A 16,892-nucleotide genomic window follows, 5' to 3' on the forward strand; every position below is an offset into this window, starting at 1 on the left:
TTCCATTTTAAACCTTAGAGTGAGTGGGAATGACCCCCAAAATGGATAAAGCAGGTATACAAATTGGAAACATGAATAGATTTGCAAGTTTTCTAATAGAAAGTGGAATTAGGTGTGGTATGTGGCAGTTCTATTCAGAGATTTAACATTGATCATTATAACCAGAAGAACTCAACAGGAGCAACGTATAGCCATTGTAACTCTCTTCGTGCCCCACATAACTTTGTGTCCAAAATAACGTTACAGTAAATAGCGGTACATCAACATTGCTTTGAACTCAGTGTCATCGTGATTTTACCACTGGCTGAAAGATTGGCTGTGTGTCATCTCCTGAGGGCCATCTCTATGTTGGTGTGTCATACAGATGTGAAATGAGAATGTGTTTTTAACACTGTAAATATCTTAACACAGTAAACAAAGCTATCGGAGGGACTTGGCTGAAGCATTTCTTAATAGCATCTGAGCATGTAGAACCTACATAGATTGCTTAAAATGCAAACAGTATGAGTACACTGAGGCTAAAAGAGAATGGAAAGATTTTTGTGAAAGTGGTAGCAAGCCCTTTACATAACAGTGCATTTCCCTCATGTTATTAAAACCTGCTGAATCACTGCAGCTGCTGCAGATATACTGCTGATGTTTCACATTATTCAGAACAGGGGATTGATACTAATGTGAGCACTCCCGTCTTTAGACGTGGTGATGGCAAAAGAGGAAAATGTCTTTTTTGTTGTTCTGAGCTGGTAAATGTCAATGGGGCTTATTGAAATTTTATTAATATTAGAAACTATTCTTAAAGATGAAACTAACAAATTATACCAGCAAAATTTTAGTAATATTATTAAATGAATTACTGAAATATAGAAACCCATATTCATTCTGAGTGTTGCTTTTCAACCATTCTTGTTCAGCTTTTAAATAAGGAGATAAGATCCTTCCTGAACTTGTGTCATGCTGCCATCACACTCTAACTCGGTACTGGTTTGTAAGTGAGTAAGTGGGGTGAGTCAGGAATTAGTAGCTAGTAGGTGTGGATTAAGGTTTCTCCTCATTAGACAGAGGTGGCAGAGCTATAATCCTGCCTCCACAGTACACAGGCCTCTAAACATTACAGCCACAAAAACACCCAGCTTAGTCCATTAAAAAAGTTTGCTTTCATTCATTTTGCATGGCCAAATGGCATGAAGCTTCTCTTTAAGATTAGCTGCTGATGTAACTGGGTGAAAATGACAGCAGGGTTGCAGCAGGTACATAAGCTGAGATTTTATCAGAGAAACCTGTGGGTTTGGCTGCAATGTTGCAGTGCCTGAAATCCTCCCAGGGCGTCGTTATGAAGGTATTGATTTGACGGCACAGCCGTGCTGAATGTCGCAGACAAGATAGGGATGATTTTCATGGTATCTGAAGATACTGAAATTAGACACATTTGTAAGTATAACAGACAAGAGGCTACACCTCTGTGTGACATCACTTAAAGGTCAAATTATTCAAAATTGTATTAAATGTCAATAATTGTATTATATCTAAGCTAATACGTATTACCATAGTTAATGATGCATGGTGCTACAGCTTATGTTGATATATATATATATATATATATATATATATATATATATATATATAAATTTGTTATTTATGTTGTCACAGATAATTTGGTTTTCCTTAATGCTGAACTTATCTGTGGCTAAAATCTTGTGACTTTCGAATTAGAATTTCAAGGCTTATGCTGCCTATAATATCAGTGTAATGTGATATATGGTTGGGAATCTCATTCTGTACCGCTTGGTCCATTATGGGTCGTGTGTAAGTTGGAGCCTATCCCAGCATTAACAGGTGAAAGGCAGGGTACACCCTGGACAGGTCACCTGTCCATCGTAGGGCCTTTCGCAAACACGAGGAGAACATGCAAACTCCACACAGAAAGGCCACCGCCCTCAAGGTTCAAACCTCCCCCCCAGCCGAGATTCGAACCAGCGACCTTCTTACTGTGAGGCTGCAGTGCTATGATTGTGAATCTGTTTAAGCCAATTCTCTAAGGTGTTCCTAGATCTGACTTCCAATCAGTCTCATCTATTTTTGCTTCTTCTGGGATGCCTCTGAAACATCCTGCAGTGCCTGTGGTGGAAATCCAAGCATTTGCTTAGCTGGTTGCAGTTATCGCACACTGAAGAATGCATCGCAACGTCAGGTGAAAACAAGTAGTTGAAGTTGTTCTGATTTTTTTTTTATTCTACTAATAATATGTAACCTGTATTTTAATTATATTGTGTTAGTTTTGAATTGTGAATAAGAAAAAAAATACGTAATCAGGGACGTAATGCAGATATTGTAAGGTAATTCTAATTTAAACAATTTAAACAGAAGAAGTTATAGCATGGACAAAACTGGTGTTTAGTCCATTAAGTCTTTAATACTGAGTTAATCATAGATAGCATTGTTTAATTTACCTTTTAATGACTGCCACCAGATTGATAGTATATAATATCACTTGCCTGCATCAGCAACAGCCTTTCAAATTTTTTTTTTTTTTAGATATCTGTAGTTATGTTCATCTTGAGATGGGTTTTAAACATGCATCCATTATTGTTAAGCCCTGTTGTGGCAGATGATCAGGTTTTATCTTTACAAGAATAACACACATGCCGCACATTAAGTAAGGCAGCCAAAGATAGACAGTATTAGATTATTGGCAGTATTGATGTTGGGAGTCATACAGAATGACACTAATTCTCCTTGCACACAGGTTTTCAAGGTATTTGGCTGGCAGGTTGTTCCAAGCATGCTGAAGAAGCTGCCACATTGAATTGAAACAGTTTCAGATGCTTCTGTCTCCTCCTATAATACCCGACTGACTCAGGGATGGTTACATCAGGGATGGATAGATAAGATGCTCAGGGCATAACATCTGTTGCAGAACTTTCTGTTCTTCTTGTAAGTGGAGATAAACAATACATTGGTTATTAAATAAAAATCATAATAAAAAATATTATGCTGTAGTAGGTAGCAATAATAGTAGTTTTAAAGCACAAAAAAGAATCAGTACAATTTTCTTGTGGGATAAATAAAGTATTTTTCATTTTATTTCAAATATATTTGAGACCAGTGACCTGTTTTCCTGACTGTACTGTTTAAACAAAACGGTGTAAATCACCAAATACTTTTGTGAAAGGTGCAGATCATTTCTTACACTCCAGACACATCTAATTTAATCACAGTCCCTTCAGAAAGTATTCAGACTTTTTTAATTTATTTTTTTAATGTAGTTTTAATAATTGTGCTTTAATTAAATGTTGTAAATTGACAAATTCTCTGCCAATATATACTGTTTAAGTAATAGTAATGAAGTAAAGGCGTGTTACAAATATTTCTAAAATCTGTAACTGAAATGTGTTTACAAAGACATCTGTAAATCAGTATTTGTTGAGGCATTTACATCTCTAAATCCTCCTGGTTGAATTGCTTTAACCATACCGGGGATGTGGGTGGCTTATCACATTCTTTCTGACACATCCTGTCAAGCCTAGCCAGACCGGATGGGCAGCATCTGTGAAGTGCCATCTTTGGCCCTCTCCATAGACACTATGTGGTATTTGAATCTAGGTTTTGACTGGGCTGCTCAAGGACAGTCAGCAACTCCACCATTTTATTTGGCTGCTTGCTTTGATGCGTTGCTGCTGTCGTCAAACTTACAAGTCATATGCATGCGTTGAACTGCATGTATTCTTATCCCTCTAACAGGAATTCTGAATCCCTTACATACTGTCTGATTAAAATTTGACCTGTTTAGACATTTGACAGCAGTAAAAATACACTAAAGGTCATTCTGTTAGCCTGAAATTTGATGACATTTCCTACAATGACCCAAAACATAAAAAATTGAATTATTTTAAAATTTTACACTTTTGTTTAGGTGCTACAAATTCTTGCAAAATGGAGCTGTTTCATGTCAAATGTGACCCATATCTGTTGAGGTGGACTTTGCATCCAACAGTCTAGGTAAACTCAAGAAACATTGTGGTTTTGGGAAATCTTGAAGCTGTGGAACTGTACAAGACATGTATCTGTGTATTCCTTTTTATTTGTTTGTTTGAGCTCTGGGGGGACTGGACACTGTCACAAGAACTGCCTGTGTTCCCACAACATTTTCCCAGGTTAATAATGAGTCTTTGAAGAGGCATGGGGCGACTGCAGAGACTAGTTTTTTAATAAGGATTTTATGTTCTGTTCTGTGTGAGTGATACATTTGAAGTAGTATTGATAATTATGAGATGGTGCTAAAATAGTTGAACAGCCACCTCATGTACAGATGTTTCAGCTCTTAAACGTAGGACCCCACCTGAAGCCCTTTGCTGCATATCCCATCACCTCTCTTTCTGACCCTCATTTGTGTTTAATAACTAAAATAAAGACCACTAGAGCCAAGAAAATTATATATATGTATAAAAAACAAAAAAACTATATATATATATATATATATATACATATATATATATATAAAAGAAAATTATGATTTCTTATTATATAGAGACAGTGTTTAATGGCTGCAGTGGCTAAGAAATTCTAACAGCTTCAGAAGGTTCATACCTTTAATAAATTCATGCATGAATGTCGCCTATTGCTTGGCTGGAGGAGGGCAGCGATTTTCGCCTCATCGCACAAGTTTCATAGGAAGTAAATGGAGACGGAGCGACGTTGCCTCCCCTGTGTTGAGCCCATTACTTTAAACACATATAAAAGAAGAAGCTTTTTGTGGTTTGAAGCATTTAGGTGTGTGTTAACACTATGCCAAGGACAGCAATGATCTTAAAGAAGCAATTGTTGCTGCCCATCAGTCTGGTAAAGCTTATAAGGCAGTTTTTGAACAATTTAAAGTCAGTGCGAAACATTATTCACAAGTGAAAAGCATTCAAGATGATTGTCAGTATTCCCAGGTATCTACTTCCCTTATCTAAGACCACCAGAATAAAACAGAAATTTTTACCAGAAATTGCAAAATAAACACAATGTACTTTTTATAAGCATGTTAAAGACCAGAATAATAATAATAATAATAATTAAAAAAAAACTAAAAAGTGTTCTGAGAAGAAGGTTTCTTATGTTCAAATTCAGTTTGGTTCATTTATATAATCAGAATTAATTCCTGCTTCCCGAACCTAAACTCGGAACTGGTTCCCCAAGAGAGGGACTTGTTAACTGAAAGCTCTGCTACCCATTCTACATTTAGAAGCTCTAGGAACCACAACCAAACCTGGAGATGTGTGGTCACAATTCCAAGAGTCACATTCGGCAAAAACCTCACATGTATGTGGAAACATCTCATAACAATTGTCAAGAATGGTGGAGAAGGTTGTAATCTGGACTTGTTTTACAGCCATAGGACCTGGACAGCTTGGGGCCATTGTTTTAATCATAAAGTCTTTGTATATCACAATATTCTAGATGCAAATGTGAGGCCATCTGTCTGACAGTAACAGCTTAGTCAAAATTAGGTCATGCAACAGGACAATGGCTGCAAGCACACCAGCAAAATTTTAGGACTCAGTAAGGAAAAGCAAAGACATTATGCCGTGTCTGTAGAGCGCTTTAGGGGTTTCAGATTATTCATATTTATTTTGATACAAGAGAGAGGCCTTTATCCAGTTCCCCTTTATTTAAGACTACTTGTTTTAACTCAACTATGTGCCCATTTGTGGTGAAATAATCTGTTTGAAGACCTTCACTTAAGGTTCAGAGCAATTCAAAGCATACCAATTATCTTCTCATGGCCTCAGTAATGGATTCCTGTCTATACTTGTCGTGTTGGATCTGTATTTGATGTAATGAATCAGAACATTTTGTTACACAATGCACTGTAAAATCTAACCAATTGGCTCTTTTTTTTTTTTTTTTAATAAAATGCCTTAAAAAATAGTTTTTGTTAAGTTGAGTGATGAGAACAATTTAATACTGGTTAGCAGCTGGTTTGGCCAAACATGATAATTTCAATTCCATCTTACTTGAATTAATTGATGGACTCAAAATTGTTCTTGGTTTGCAGCAGGAAGTTGGTGTGGGCGGGATTTCTGCTAAAACCAGACCACATACATCCCTGTGACGTGCAGCAGCTGCCTGGATAACGGGTAACTTAGAACAAATTGTCGATACACTGAAACTATGGTGAAAGGTGGATTATTGCTGATATGAGGTCCAAACAGAGACCAGAACATGAGTACTGGTTTACTCACACCAGGATCTTTGGAGCTTGAGATCAATGGGATTTATTTTCTTCTTTTATTAACATTCATTGTTCCTAAATAAGACAAAACAAGATGATCAAGGAAAACTAAACAAGAGAAAATTTAAGACATTTATCTTGGATGATTGGAAAATGGTGATAAGAGTTTATTTTAGATTTTGTACATCTTTTTGAAATCAATCAAAACTTATTTTGTGTCTTTTGAATTATTGATCAATTAAATAAGTAAAAAATAAAACCAATAAGGTACTTTCAAAAAGTAGTGTGTAATTTAAACTATTACTAATCTCCCAAAGTAAAAGTGAAAGGCTTCAGTGAATTATCTCTGATTTCTTGTTAATAGAAGTGAACAGCATTGTGGGAAATCTTGCTTCCCCACCGCCATCATTCCTCATGTGCTTAAACCTAATTACACTGATTCAACTTAATTATGTTTTTTTTTTTCAACATTTTGCCCTCCAAAGTTCATATAACTTATTTAAGATTAGTATTACTAACAACTAGATTAAAATTACGCTATATCCACTGGATATATTCTATTAAAAACAATTTTACAGTGTGTCATTGGGTTTAAATTAACCATATTACACTGCTTTCTTTCTGCTACATAATATTACAAAACAGGGTACTTCTGCAAAGTGATGCAGAAAAATATTTCATGTATTTGTTAATTTAAGACCGGAACACTGCATTCCAATTTCTTCAAGCAGGTTCTGATTAGCATAAGAGATCATATTTCTCCCATTTTAGCTTCTCTTCATTGGCTTTCTGTTGATTCCAGAATAGCAGCTAAATTTATTCTACTTACATATAAGTTCATCAAAGCATTTTCCCAACAGGGCACTTTACTCTAAGACTGCAGGTTTAGTTGTGGCTCCTAGAATTTATAAATGATGAATGGGAGGCAGAGCCTTCGGCTATCAGGTTTTTCAGTATGGAAAAAGCAGAAACTCGTTATAAATTTAAGAAAAGGCTTAAAACTTTCCTTTTTGAGAAAGCTAGCTAAGACATTTCATGTTCTACTTCATAGCTCTTGGATCCAGGAAATATTGAGTGGATCCTCAAAGAAAACCATTTTATTTTAATCAAGACAATAATGTTGAAAATAATTTTGATTTATATACATATACGTGAATGAAAATGTCAACCTTTATTTAATGTTGATCAGTCAGTAATAGACTAACTGGAGCATGTTAACATAGACAGCAGGTAATGCGTCTAGAGAAATGTGCCTTTTGAATTACATTGTAATAAGCTTTCTGCCTTAAAGTAGAAGAAATCTTAGCAGAGTGGGTGGATGCGCCTCAGTGGAAGTATGTGTTAGCATTTAATACTCATTTTCATGCTTGATGGAAACATTTTCTTCCTGATGAGACCACTTTGCCATTGTGGATCTTTTGCCTTGTTTCTGCTGGTGGAATTTTGCACACATTGCTGTTCGCTACATATAATCATTTGGGAGGGTACAACAGCTCACAAAGGAAGTGTTTTTGCAAAAAAAAAAAAAAAAAAAAAAAAAAAATGATCTCCATCTGAGGGAGCGCCACCTTATCTCAGACACACTGCAGACAGCTTGACAAGCCTCTGATGTTTAATATTCAGAGGTAATATCTGGATTCAGATGAATGGAGAAACCCAGGTGTATCTGGCCACTAGCTGCAGGATTCAATCAGAGCCAAGTCAGATTTGTTCCATCTTCCCTTTCCTTTCCTCTCTGCTATTTCTCTTAATTTCACTTCAATTCACTGTGCTCTATACTGGCATGAATGAGCAGAGCTGCTGCAGCATCAGACAACAAACATCTTCTTTGACAATTTTTATGATAGTGTATCTCATATGTGTGTGTATCTTTATGGACTATGCACACACTTCACAAAGATGTATCTTCATTTCCATATTTTCCATCTTCTTCTGACAGACATGAAATCAGTTTTGACACAAGTTATCATCATTTAGTTCTTGAATTGAAACCAGGTTAACCAGGTTATTTTATGCAGCATCGTCTTGGATGTTTTTTGTTTTATTTTTTATTTTATTTGGTTCAGTTTTAAGATCTTTTTGTATGAAGTATTGACATCCCTTTTTGCTGTAGAAATACTCTCCTTTTATACAATATAGTGTGTGAATGTATTTTAGATAGCAGATCAATTAAAATTGTATTTTATTTAAGTAAAAAATGCTGTGGTGCTTTCACATAAATGCTGTGGTCCTTCAACAGCATTTCTATATCATTAGGGTCTGGACTTTAATTTGGTCTTTCTAAAACATTAAGCACTCTACTCAAGGATGAGCCAGTGTTATGTTTGCACACAATGAACAAATTACTAAAGACCTTATTTTAAACTGTATCTTTAAAACTTGATCATTAAGCCCAGACACATAATTAATTCAAAGATTTTAACTGCTTCTACGACAAAGGCCAAATATAACACAATTTGACAGGCATGAAATAGTATTTTGTACCAGCCAAATAGCTCGAAAATACCTATTAGCTGAACCAAATACCAAAAACTGACTATGAATGTTAACGAAAACAAAAAACTCAGTCTTTGTGAGGCTTTATCTAAAACTCCCTTGTGCTGATTTTGGGAAACTTCTACAAAACCTGGCCTAAGATTTTATTATTATTATAATTTTCTTTTAAATTAATTATCTGAAATCGTCCTCCACTGTATAACAGTATGTTTTTCCCAGTAATTAAGAAGAACCACTCCTCTGAAATGCCAAACGTTGCTAGCCTGAAAGAGGGAAAGCTCTTCAAGCAGCCAGGCTCTGTGATGCACATTTACTTCTCTATGTACATGGGATCGCACTTCATTGGGCGGAGATTGGATTTTCTCTCTCCATTTGGGCCACCAGTGATTAGATGAGTCTATGTCTGAGAGTTTAATCCTTGTTGGAAGGAGCACCAAGAGGCATGCTTGCACACACACACATTTGCACTTAGAATTTGAGATCCAGATGTATCTGTGCTGCATCTGCAGGGAGGCATGTGGCCGTCGTGGCACAGGCCCAAGCTGCTTATTGATGGGCAGATTTAGCCTCCATTCATTTCACTCAGGCATTCCTTTGTCAGGCCCTGCACCCTTTCCTTTTTTCTCTCACAACACACACAAATAACGTCATGTGTCAGGTGATACCAGCAGGGGTTTGGAAACTTTCTGTAACAGTCCACAAAAAACAAGCAAAAAAAAAAAAACCAATAATGTCTTCAAAAACTCCTTGTAACACAACCTTGTATGTAGTTTTATTATTTCCTTTTCTGCACTTTCTTTCCTTCAATTCCTCTGAAATATTTTCGAACTAAAAGCTGATGGACTAAGCTGACTGAACGTGCACATCAGGCTGTAACTCTGTCATAAACAGAAGGACAGAAGGATTTTAGCATAATAATTCAGCTTTCCTTCTGTACATTAATATTCATATTAAAAAAGTCTGACAACTTGCACCTTGCAGACATCTGGTTTTTGGTAAATTTGGTGTTTGGTAAAAAGTTTTGCTGCCACTGTTATATGTATAATTAATCCACCTCCATTCACTTTTTAAAACTTTTGCTCGATCTGTTGCCCGACCATGTTCTGTAGATTTATTTACTGCAAGACTAAATGCATCAACAGTAGTAGTAGATCCTTAGACAGGTATATTTTAACCCATAAGACCCCGATGTGACATATTTGTCACATACAGTTTCTGAGACATTTTATGGACAATTTATGGTATAAACTTTGCTTAAAATCCTGTTAAAACACAATCTGATACTTGTCTTCTATCCCCTAATAGATACCCAGAACAGAAAACCACATTATAATATTTTTAAACTATCACATGGTAATAAATGGTAGATAACCCCCCCCCCAAAAAGAAAATTTTCTTGTTACATTTTGTTAAAGGGCCAAATAAAGACCTGATATTTAAAAAAAATGACTTTTTCTTACCATTTCTTCATGGGTCAGGCAATTCAAAGTCAGAAAGTAGTTATGACCAACACAATTTTTATTGATTGAACCATCTTAGACCTGCTTTCTTCCTATTTCTTCAAGCATCCTTCGAAAATAGTTCTCCAGGCTTCTTAAAGGACTTCCCAAAGCTCTTCCTGTTGGCTGCCTTTTGTTCTGCTTTCTGTCAAGATGATCCTACACTGCTTTAATTATGTAAAGGCCTGAGCTCTAGTGAGAATACATCACTCTATATGACCTATTGCCAATTATTTTCAGTCTAGTTCTTGTGTCCTTTGGCATACCTCAGACATTTCTGCATTTCCTTCCATTAAGTATATCTTCTTGATGTCCACACTTCCATGGAGACCATTTTTGATGAGGCTTTTGTGAAAACTAAATGCATTGATCTCTCAGGTGTGTCAGGTCTTTCACTTTATAATTATTATTTTTTACTTATTTCCTAAGGACATTACTTAAGGATGATGTATGTATGTCTATAGCAGAGTTTGTTTTCTGTTTTTTGTCCCTTGTTTTCCTAAAAAATTCTAACATTATGTTGTACTATCAGAATTTCATCTGGTGCATAATACTATTTTATGCCTGTCAAACAGATAATGGATTATAATTCTATTACATCCTGATACTGGGAGAGTCAAGCTGGCCATTTATTTAACTGTAAATATCACTTTCTCATCAACAGTGTGGCCGAAAATTATTGCTAAAATATTCTTCTAAGGTTGCACTTTATTAGGTTCACTAATGCCATAGACAACTGTATAATGCTCCCTTTTGTCTGTTTATGTGATCAGTTTGTGGTGCATTATATTGCATTGTACATGGAGGTTTTTGCTTAATTATATAAGATTTTATGTTTTTTGTGTGAAAACTGAACAAAATTATTTTACTGAAATGAGAATTAGTTAAATATGTGTTAATTAATTAGTTAAATGTGTGAACATTTTGGTATGAAAAGACATTCAGAGATGATGTTTTGTAAAAAAAAAAAATGACTTGAATGACATTTATATTGAGATAGAGGCGGTGAAAAACTGTTTTTTGCATAGATGTCTAGAGGTGAGCATTGCACAATTAGTATGCAACCAAGACAGCTCAATGTAGCTGCAATCTGAAAAGAGAAAATGAAAGTTGCGGAAAATATGATGTGTTTTCAGAGCCTTGGGAGAAAAGAGCTAATATGCATGTCAGTCAACACTACAGGAAGCAGATAAACTGAGCCACCATTTTATGCCTAAGAGTGACTAAGATATTGGTGTGAACTAAGTGACCGGTTACTGTTTTCAGAGGCAGTGACCTCTAAAGACACGTTTATGCAGAGTAGAACAGCGTTAGTAAAGGAAACAGGGATTCTCATTTGTACCAGATGTCATTCAAATTGGGAATGGAGTGACACTTCAATTAACTCTCCATCTTCAATGAAGTTTACCTCAGTCTTCAAAAAGGTGCAGTGTTTTGGCTCTTCCAGCAGGATTAACCAATCATATTTCCAATCTCAAACCTGTCTTCCTGGTGTCACTTTGCTGCTAATGCTAGTCACAGCAACAGTCTCTTCTTCTTTCATTTTTTTAGCCATATTTTCCAGTGTGGAACATTATGTTTTTACTTCCTCTTGCTCATATTTCTTTATATCAAATCCAGTTTTGTTTTCTGTTCATCTGTCCCTCCATGTCTGATATTTTTTCTCTAGTTTTTGCAGTTGAACATACAGTACTGTTATTTTTGTAAGTTTCTTGAATTTATATTCTTTTTAAAAGGGTCATTTACTTCTTTCCAGCATTCCACCTCTAGGCTGGGTCACACCAGTGGTTTGTGTCTACATCACAGAGAATGTTGGTCTCGGTCAGCCAGCAGCAGAAATACCCTTGGCATAAGACCAAAGCTTTGTGTCCACAAAGCCTCCTCCACAGCCTGCAGATGGGTTTCTGCACTTTACAGGCATCAGAGTCCAACACCTTCCTCAATCACAGGGAAGAAAAATGTTGTTAATAAAACTGGAATCAAGTTTGAAAAATCGTATTGGGAAATCTTAGACTGAAGAGATGGAGCAGTGCAGCAGAACCAGTGGAAACTGACATCTTTCCAGATGTTGAAGCAGGACAGTTTTGGCTGTCTCCCTCTGCTTCTCCCACTGCTTCTGGAATAAAGCACCAACAGACAATTGAGGAATGCAAGCACATGTTTAGCATTACAGTGTTTAGGGCCAGTATGCTAGACTTCACAATAGAAGTTATGATCGCTGACATGAAGAGCCATTGCCTCCAGGTCACAGAGGTCCACAGTGATCCAGTGCATTATCTGTTGTTTGGGATATGTGGAGCCATTCAGAAAAGAACTGTTGGCATTTAAGTACATTTATACAAACGTCTGATCTTTAATGAATCCATGTCTTTGTAAAAGTGTTATACATGAACAATACTAAAAAAGTTATTTATTCAACAAATAAAAGATGTTTTTTATTGTGCAAAGACTGACATCCAAGTCTTAAAAGCATTCTACCAGACAGATTGCCTCTCTTTATTTTTTAACCACTCTGATATTTGATGCAGATCAATACCAGAGAGCTGCACAGTCCCTGAAGCAGCAAAGAAGCCCCATAACACTCCCACTGCCATACTTCATAGCTTTTATGAGGTTTTATCTCTGATGAGAAGTCTGTGCACTTCAAGACGTCTCTGCTGTTATTGTCTCCAGCTTTTCTATTTTAAGTCTGTCTGTTGAAAGCAGACTGTTGCAGCACACTGATCTTTGAATTCCATCTTCAGAATGTGGTTCTCTTTAAAAATCATTAATGTACAGCCTAACCACACCACAGGACTTGTATGCCTCCAATGTTACCTCACTGGTCACTTAATTAGGTTTGACCCTCTTTTGCCTTCAGAACTGTTTCAATTCTTCATGTCATAGTTTTAGCAAGGTGTTTCCTCAGAGATTATGGTCCATATGGACATGATAGCGTCACATGGTTGTTGCAAATATGTCTGTTGTATGTCCGTGATAGGAGTCTCCCGTTCTACCAACTCCCAAAGATGCTGTATTAAATTGAGATCTGTTGACTGTGGAGATCATCAGAGTACAATAAACCCATTGTGATGTTCAAGAAAGTAATTTGTTATTATTTAGATTATGTGTGCATTACTCTTGTGGAAGATGAGAACACAGCGGCCATCAAGGGAGTAACATGGTTTGCAACAAAAAACATCAAACACAATACCACCAACAGCAGCTTAGACCATTAATACAAAGCAGAATTGATCTATGCTTTCATGTTGTTTTCACCTAATTATCATCCTGCCATCTAAATATCAGCTGTAACCGAGTCTCATCACACCAGGCAACATTTCTCTAATCTTCTATTGTCCAATTTTGGTGCGCCCGCAGCCTCAGTTTTTATCTCCTTAGCTGACAGGAGCTGCATTGTGGTCTTCTGCTGCCGTAGCCCATCTGCTTCAAGGTCAAGTGTCAAGGGATGGTTTTCAATATACCTTGGTTGTAACCAGTGGTTATTTGAGTTACTGTTGGCTTTTTCTTAGTCTGTCCATTCTCCTCTGACCTCTGACATCAGTAAGGCATTTTGGTCCACACAACTGCTGCTCACTAGATATTTCCTCTGTTTTGGACCATTCTCTGTAAACCCTAGAGATGGCTGTGCATGAAAATCCCACTACATCAGCAGTTTCGGAAATACTTAGACCAATCTATCTGGCACAAACAGTCATGCCTTGTTCAGAGTCACTTAAGTTCCCTCTATTTCCTTTTCTGATGCTCAGTTTGAAATATTGTAAGTAATCTATATCATGTCTATGTGCATTTCTATCTGATTTAAGATGAAAACAGTGCAATGACAAGATGAATGTTTGACACAAACAGCTACAAAAGTTATGCGTAGATATTTTAATGAATGTAGCTGTTCTTGAAGGCCTCTTTGTATTTGTCAAACAGTCTGGACTTGGGATGAATTAGCTGTGGAGGCATTCCCAGAGAGATCCAAAATCTATGTCATTGTTGGAAATGTTCAGAGGAGAATAATGTGTAGCTTGGAATTGCAGATTTATTGAGAGCAGTGATGAAATTTTCTGTTTCGTCTTATGACAGTAACCTTACCTGAACTGTGGGTCCGGACCCCCACTGGGGTTCCAAGAATATTTCAGGGGGTCACCAGATCATTGTTAAAAAAATATATACAGCCTATATTTATTAAATGAATTTAAGATATTTTAGGGCTGTCACAAGTAACGAGTTAATTTAAAGAAATTAATCCGTGAAATGAATGTGTGTTTTTGTTGTTCATAAACAATAAAGTTATAACTCATGCCATATTAAAATCCAAATTTGATATTATCTTAGCAATAGAAAAATTGTTTTACAATCTTTATTTTTGAAAAAAGAAAAAAAATCAACTGAACATTGTGTTGCATGTCACACAAGACATATCACATAGGCCTCAGCATGTGAGACAGATCACATCTCCCTGATAAATGAAATGGTGACTTTCAGAACTGACCACCTGTCAGTTCTGTCATCCTTATATATGGACACAAGGCCTAGTTCATCATATACCAAAACTGCTCAAAACTACTCAACACACTGAGTATCTAGAACTGCTCTAACAACTCAGTGTTGTTTTCATTCTGAGAAACTCATGATGCCAATACTAAAAAAAAAAGGTGTTATATCTGATGAATAAAGTGTGAAATGGGGTGTGACAAATAAGTTCACAAGCAGCATCTATAAAAGGGTCCAAGCTCTTTCATTTTATCTCAACAGTGTGTGAACTAGTGTGACCTCAGCTGTGATAGAAATACAAAGGAAATCAATTTAATGATGGGTGATCAACATATGTTTACTTTTAAGTAAGTAAAGTAAGTAAAACTTTATTTATATAGCACCTCTCAAGATATACAATCACAAAGTGCTTCACAAGAGCCAACAATGTAATAAAAAAAGAAATAAAAAGCAGATTTAAAAAGATATGTTTTTAACTAACCTTTTAAAAACATTACAGAGTCCACTCATCTCAAGTAGAGAGTTTCAGAGTGTGGAGGCCACTGAACAGAAAGCTCTGTCTCCTTTGGTTTTTAACTTTGTATGGAGCACCAACGGCAGGCCCTGGCCACTGGACCTTAGCGACCTGCCAGGTACATATGGCTTCAAAAGCCCTCTGAAATAGACTGGTGTCTGTCTGTGAAGAGATCTTCAGGTCAGTAAAAGAATTTTGAATTGCACTCTGAAATAAACCGAAAGCTTGAACAGTTGCACCAAGATTGGAGTCACATGAGAAAACTTTGAGGATTTTGTCAGAAACCTGGCAGCAGTATTGTGAACAACTTGTAACTAAACACAACTTGGTCTAAAGAGGTTTAGCTAAGACAGAAGTATAGCCGATTGCAATAATCCAGTCGTGATGAATTAAAACCATGAACAATGATTTCCAGTTCAGGACGTTACAAATGGAGCTTAGTTTAGCAATATTTCTCAGAAGATAAAAAAAGGGATTGAACTAGAGACTTGACATGTGCATCCAAAGTAAAACCAGAATCAAAGGTTATGTCAATATTCGTAACAGAGAATTTAGCCAAAGAACCAAGAGGTCCAAGTCTCTCCTTTTCCCCAGGCATGCATTTTTCTGGTGCAAAGACAGTTATTTCAGTTTTGTCTTGATTTAACTGAAGAAAACTGTCTGCTACCCATCGTTTAACAGAGTCTAGGTACTTTAACGAGGAACAAGTCATAAAACTGAATATTATCTGCATAGCACTGATAGGAGATGTCTTCAGAGGTTGAACCTTGTGGTACACCAAAATTGACTGGATAAGGGGGAGATCTGTACTTAGCAGTAACTACAAAAAAGATTTGTCAGATCCTAATAGACCAACCCAGCACCTCAGCCTATTGAGCAAAATGTGATGATAAACCGTATCAAAGGCTGAGGTAAGGTCCAACATAAGCAGCACAGAACAGTTCCCCTTGTTTGATACTCTCAGAAGATTATCTCAGTTAAATGAGATCTGCAAAATCCTGACTGAAAATGGTCAAGAATGCTGTGCTAATCTAAAGCAGCAGTTAACTGGTTGACCACAACCCTCTCTAAGATCTTAGCAATAACTGCCTTTGATTTGATTTTGACTTTGCTTGGAGAGGGGGTCTATAATTGCCAGGGAAAGAAGAATCCAGATAGTCTTTTTTCAAAAGTGGGTAGAGGACAGCAGTTTTTAAATAAGTAGGTACCTTACCGGAGTCCAATGAAGCATTAACAATAGTGAGCACAGTGGAACCAATGCACTGTAAGACTTTTTTTAAGAAAGATGTGGGTAAAATGTCCAAACAGCAAGAAGAGGATTTCATTGTACCAATAAGCTTGGCTAGTTCAGGTAAAGTTACTGGTGCAAAACTGTCCAAGATATAGGCCAAACTGGAGTGGGAACTATCAACACAGATGCTGAAGAAGAGATTATTTCTTACATTTCTAACCTTATCAACAAAAAAGTAAAGAAAACGTTGACAGTCCTCATTTGAGGATATAGAAGCAGTAGGTGTAGCAGGAGCCATGAATCAACAGAATCAACATTAAACTAAAAGTAAAAATGAGGTCCACAGTTGTACAGGGACCAAGTTGGGCCAGACACATGCTGGACAAAGTTAAAAGTGTCCATAAAACTCATAAAGCTCTTGGCAAAGAGGTCAGAGTCATGATCAATATGATG

The sequence above is a fragment of the Melanotaenia boesemani genome, chromosome 19 (genome assembly GCF_017639745.1).
Source record: "Melanotaenia boesemani isolate fMelBoe1 chromosome 19, fMelBoe1.pri, whole genome shotgun sequence".
Lineage (NCBI taxonomy): Eukaryota > Metazoa > Chordata > Actinopteri > Atheriniformes > Melanotaeniidae > Melanotaenia > Melanotaenia boesemani.